Raw genomic sequence first — 6000 nt, forward strand, 5'->3', positions numbered from 1 at the left:
AGACTGTATATTAACAAAATTAATCATAGGTCTACGTAACTACTAAACTTTAACATTTTCAATTTGTTCTATAGAAATATTACGTCGGGTTGTTTGTCATTTCATTTCGAGGTTAGTACTTACTTGATTGCTTTTTTTTATAGACACGCTCATTATCGACAACACATCGTAGTATGCAGATGTTATTCACGTCAGAAGATATGAGATTAAGATAAGCATCAAGGATAAGTCAGTAATTCTTAAATTGTGTAATAGTCCCCATTTAGTTACAGAGTTAGATTTTTTCTGAGATAGAGAAAATGAATATGACTTACAATATTGTAATCGAGTTACAGACTGAAATTAAGCCCATTTTAATTTCGTACGATATCAAATACGGCTATGCTCCATGACAGAAAAGTATGTCAGGGTATGGAATCGAACACTTGTACAGTTTTCTCGTGAAACGTATGAGTGCATACTATTTCGGTCCCATTTTATTTCGCGAAGCTTATACACAGGTATTGTACATGGTATTCCAGAGTTATCTCTAACATCTGTCATCTAAAAACAATAAATAGGCTTAATTCTGCTTAATTTCATCAAAAAATTATTTTCTAGAAGACTTTGCAAATTTTCAAAGGAGAATATTCAGAAAAATAGATTTAAAATCGCATGGTAATAAAGCAATGGTACAGTAAAATTTTAAAATCCTATCACTCCATCGTTTTCTTATTCTGTCATTCAACCAAGCGTTCCTATCTAGGACGGACACACCAGATTTTATATTCTTTCCTATAAAGTTGCTCTTGGTGCACTATGAGAGGTCTATATTGCATCAATGAGATTATGATTAAAGGAGCAATGGTAAAATGACGGCAGCGGAAATTGGAGTGCCTCGAAAAAACCTATCACTAAACTAATTAAATTTGAATCCATCGGGATTGCAACTCCAGTACCTGCTTGGAAAGCTGAAGCTTTAATCGCTCGGCTAACGGTGTTTCCTTTTTCCCTCGTTTAGCACACACAAATGGTTCAGCATACAAGCAAACCAAATCCTTGTTTCCTCGGCAAGAAATGGACTTGGCTACAATCAAGCTTTCAAGACTTTCTGAAATAATATTGCTAGTGCCATACCCAGAACTATTAAGTTTAATGTTACACAAATTAACACAATATCAGACATTAAAGTCTCCAATTTCCGCGCAACTCTGACAGTGTTCTCTAGTTCATAAGGAAAATGCATTTTCTTAGTGATAAATGTCCAATAAATGAACATTGTTTGTAGTGTGAAGTATTTACAACCTCAATTTTCTAGATTTATCAGCGTATTAGCACAGTCTAGTATATACAGTCACGAAGCTCAATACGTAGTAAATATGCATCCATAGATAGTTGCTAACCACTAGGATCGCTACGATCGCCTCATTACAGACAATGCGAAATAGTACGGCACAGTTTATTTTGTTCCTAGCACCCTCACAACTCAAGCTTCGTGACTGTATATACCAGACTGTGGTATTAGCTTGAGTATTGATATGGATTTTTGAGAAATGACTGCACTTTCTGAGGTCGTCGATGAAGCGAGACTGCTGAGAACCTAGGAGGAGTTCGCTGTGTCGCACTGCGACAATTGTACGCATTTCACTACACGTCCAGCTGTTAGCGTGTCATTCTGTATGACATCATGCTTAATCCCATTTGTGACCGAATACGCTCTTCGAATTTAACTCCCTAACATTTCTTCAGCTCGGTAGTCACACATGCCACGAAATAAAAAAAAAACACACACAAACAATCTCAAATCACAAAACTGAACAACTTGAGAATTTACAATGTCATCGTCATTAATAATACTTGTATACTTACGCAAATTTAAATCGTGAAATCTCCTATACATACGTTATATAGAGTGAACCGTAAGTAATGCTATTAATTTTAGAAAGTTATTCTTTGAGATATTTCAAACTAAACGTTTAATACATTTTTGATCGTGTTTGATTCCTTTTCGAGGTAAAAATTATTTTATGAAATATTTCATAGCGTGTTTTGGGAAAGCCACTGATTGAATTCCCAATCTTCTCAGTCAATTTAAAAGAGCAATGTATTATGATAATAAGTGATTGAATGAATTTTAGTTTTGTCTTTCAAATGTGCAGAAATTTCATCCGAACAAAAATGTAACACTGAAAAATCGCTTTGAAGATCGAAAAGTTGCATTTGTTCGGATCAAATTTCTGCACATTAAAGGACAAAACTAAAATTCTTTCAATCATTTATTATCATAAGAGACTGCTCAATATACCGCAGTTCTATGTAAAGCTGCAGCATATGATCGCAACCGCTCGTAAAGTTACGCACGACAGGTAGTCGCACTCACACGTAGTTCTACGTAAAGATACACAGCACAGAATTTTTATCTTGCATATTTTAAGCACATGCGCAAGAGTCGACAACATACCTTTCCTTAGCTCAGCTTGTTTACAGTAGTGATATTTTTAAACTATTTTTATAACCTCAACTTGATAAAAAAAAATAGACGGTTTGAACCTCATCATAACATGATGCCATTGGCCGCTGATGACGTTATCCACTTTCACTGCTGCCACATTTAGTAAACAATTGTTAATTAATAGCCTATACTATCTGTCCCGCGGAAGCAAGTATATAGGATGTGAACAATGCGGCCACCTTAAGACGTAAACAAAGAGGAAGGGCCACGCCGGATATAACAGCGATGCGGCTTTTTATAGTAATATGCAGCCGACGTAGCTCAGATGGTATTGAGTTAGTTTTGCGAGAATGCGCTCAGACGTGGGTTCAAATCCCTCTTAACCTTATGTTTTTTCAGGCTTCCTAAATGTAAGACGAATTCCAGGTCATCCCATGGCAATCAGTCCAAGGGATTTGAACCTACATCCCTCTTCATTAGCAACAATTCTGCTCTGCGTAGGCTCTACAATATCAATCATTTGCGTAACATATAACGTAAACAAAGTTAACCCAAGCTAGGAAAATTTGGTCCTATTCGTCTTTATTCACACGTAATGTTGTATTTTTGGTCCAGGGAAAATACTCGCTTTTCGGTGTCGCCATGTATATGAAATGAAGGGTTATAAATCTATAGTGCTCGGGAAAAGTGACACAAGTCAGTTTCCACAAACCTTTTTTGATAATTTATTGACAACTTACGGAACATCTGTTCGCTTGGAAAAAAAATACATAGATATTCCTCCCATTACAATTATTCATACAGAAAAAAATCAAATCGACATAAACCAGTGTAAGTTGTCAATAAATTACCAAAAAAGGTTTGTGAAAACTGACTTATGTCACTTTTCCCAAGCACTGCAGAAATAATATTGGTGGACCGCATGGAAGTAAATTGTCATTGGCTACGCTAGCAAACTGTTCGCGTCGCAGCGTGGATGATAATAACAGAGGAAACAGTGTAACCTAATTATCGAAATGGAACTTGTCAATAATTCAAAACCTAACGTTTATCAAAGCGTGACATGAAAATGCCAAGATATTAACAAGTTAAACTGAAATTACACCAGGTACACAGTCAGTCCTAGGATTTTTTTTTTCATTGAAAAAACTATAGTGACACTTATGGTGAACGAAGTCGCATTTGGGGTTTTTCTCGGAGTTCTCCGGTTTTCCTATATTTTGGGCATCTACATCATTTCGTCAACATTCCATAGCAGTCCCTGGACGCCGGCTGAGACGCTTGGAGAGGACTGGCCTGGGAACGAGTGTGGTCGCTTGCTCAAACCTGGGTACGCAGCGAATTTTAGTGTAGTCAGCCGGTGTGGGTTTGGGAATGCGCCTAGCTTGAGAGTTAGCGGAATAGATCGTAAAAGGTCACAGTGCTGAGTCATAATGCCCTCCCCTTCCCCCCGAAAATTCTATTCCATACACCAGATACACTTTACGTTAAGTAAATTGTATTGGAAAGAAAAAGAATGCATGCTTCACATTTGAGAGGGGCAGGTATTTATGGAGATTAATTTTATCATTTGTATTTTTTAATATTTGTGTCGGTTGAGATTAATGGAAATTTTGGAAAATACAATTATTTTGGAATTGTAGTATTAGGCCTAACTCAGTATGAATATTACTTTCCAAATAATTAAAATTAAAGGTTCGTTGGATTCTGGTAAAGGTGCAGTATGGCCAGTAGACAATACTTGTTGCATTGAGACTGTATTTAACACACATTCATTAAAAATGAAAAAAAAAAAAAGAAAAGAAAAAGAAAGAAAGAAAAACTTGCAGCCCTCAAATTAACACTTTCAAATCATTAGTGAAATGTTGAATTCTCCGTCTTTGAGATCACTAATGTAATCAGAACACCTGGAATGCCATGTAATGTAGCCTGCTTGGATATATAACAAATTAAAGTGAAAAAAAAAATTGAAAAAACTCAGAATATTGAAATTTGCTACAAAGCGACGCAATAGTTATAATTCGCTATTAGAACTCTATTTCGCGATTTGTCGTGATTGTTTTATCCGCATATTATTAATCAGAATCACTTCATTAGTAAATGTTAGTAAAAATCTATTGTATATTATGTCGCGATTTTCGCGATCTCCACAAATACCCGGCCCTGCCTATCAGTAAATTTGCTTCCCATCGAGTCCACATATTTCAAAAATAGTCTCTCTTAAAAAAGACGCTAACTACTGGTTTATGTCATTCAGCAGCAATTTTGTAAATATATATTGCAATAATCATACAAGTGTAAGCCTATGTCTAGTTTTACTTATGCCTAGCGTTGTAATATTAAAGTACTAATAACTTAAAACTTTTGGACTTTTGTAAGAGACATTTCTGGTACTTATTGATAACATATTACATATTACGTTTTATGCCAAATAAAATAATTCAGAATTACCTGCTTGTTGTTTTCTCTTCAGTCTCTCAGAATTTCGTGTTTGGTCTTCACATTCACTATTCTACACACTTTTTAAATGATAAAGAAAAGAAATGTCAATGTCCTATAACTTATATTACGTGTGATTATCAATAAAGATACTAACTCACGATTTAAAACTAAAAACAAATTATTCACAAGATTGAAGCACTATTAAAAAGGTGTCACATAATTTTGTCCACACATATTTATCTTGAATAACCGATTTATACACGCAACAGTGCACAAGAATAAACTGAAGCTATCTGTTTAGTCACCAGTATTTCCGCATTCTGAGGTCCTATTTCTTAATATTAACTAAGGTTACAGTTGTTTAAATCAAGAAACTTATGCATTTGTACACAATTAGTCACTAAGGAACCAAGAACTTCGATAATATTCACAATTAACCACACTGGGTTGTTTATATTACGATTTATATGAAATATAGTGACCACTGATAAACCAAGGCCTTCGAGAACATTCACAGTTGATCATGTTAATGAATGTCAAAAGTTCTAAACAGTCGATCAGTGTAAGATAGTTTTTTCACACGAGTTTTTTTTTATAATTTACACAGACAACTACTAAAAATCTTCCAAACAAATCCCGAAATAAGCACTTCTTTCCTACAATATTGTCTCCGGTGCAGTCTGGGTAAATGACTGCCAAACTTCAACCACTCTAATAGTACACTGACACTGAATAGGAAAGAGTTGATAAAAACAAAATACTGACAAACCAACTTCTGATGTCGGTAAAAGAAGCGCGGGGATCGGTAATAGATGCACTGAACTCGTTGATATCCGACTGTTCACGGAGATGCTTGTCGAACGCTCCTATTAGCTGATATGACTACAAACAGAAAGTCCAGGTGCCTTATCACAAGCCACAGAGCGTGTTTGGTGACAGACAAATCCGTAAAAACGCCCCATACAAGAAAACCAGCTCTTATCACAAAATAAACTAAAACCTCCCTGTTTCTCCTATTTAATACGCAAACGCAAATAAATGTAATATTTACTATACCTGGCCCTCAGATAAGGATGCAGATGAGTATGTCTATAATGATAATAATATAAGAGTAACAGTAAAATATT

At 35.4% G+C, this 6000-nt stretch overlaps 1 protein-coding gene across 1 annotated transcript in view; it reads right to left on the reverse strand.

Annotated features, from left to right (window-relative positions):
* Window positions 1–5780, reverse strand: part of LOC138703217 (POU domain protein 2-like) — a 2136291-nt gene extending 2130511 nt beyond the window's left edge. Inside the window, exon 1 of the mRNA XM_069830922.1 lies at window positions 4883–5780. The gene's annotated coding sequence lies outside the window, so the exon portion shown is untranslated. The remainder of the gene's footprint in view (window positions 1–4882) is intronic.
* Window positions 5781–6000: the final 220 nt, after the last annotated feature.

Source organism: Periplaneta americana, chromosome 7, assembly GCF_040183065.1.
Source record: "Periplaneta americana isolate PAMFEO1 chromosome 7, P.americana_PAMFEO1_priV1, whole genome shotgun sequence".
NCBI classification, from domain to species: domain Eukaryota; kingdom Metazoa; phylum Arthropoda; class Insecta; order Blattodea; family Blattidae; genus Periplaneta; species Periplaneta americana.